Source organism: Mustela nigripes, chromosome 1 (assembly GCF_022355385.1).
Source record: "Mustela nigripes isolate SB6536 chromosome 1, MUSNIG.SB6536, whole genome shotgun sequence".
Lineage (NCBI taxonomy): Eukaryota > Metazoa > Chordata > Mammalia > Carnivora > Mustelidae > Mustela > Mustela nigripes.
In genome coordinates, this window is record NC_081557.1 from 109,435,306 (window position 1) to 109,435,515 (window position 210).

Here is a 210-nt window from a genome sequence, read left to right on the forward strand (position 1 = left end):
ACCCTCCCCAATGTCCATAATCCCACCCCCTTCTCCCAAACCCCCTCCCCCGGGCAACCCTCAGTTTGTTTTGTGAGATTAAGAGTCACTTATGCTTTGTCTCCCTTCCAATCCCATCTTGTTTCATTTATTCTTCTTCTACCCACTTAAGCCTCCATGTTGTATCACCACTTCCTCATATCAGGGAGATCATATGATAGTTGTCTTTCT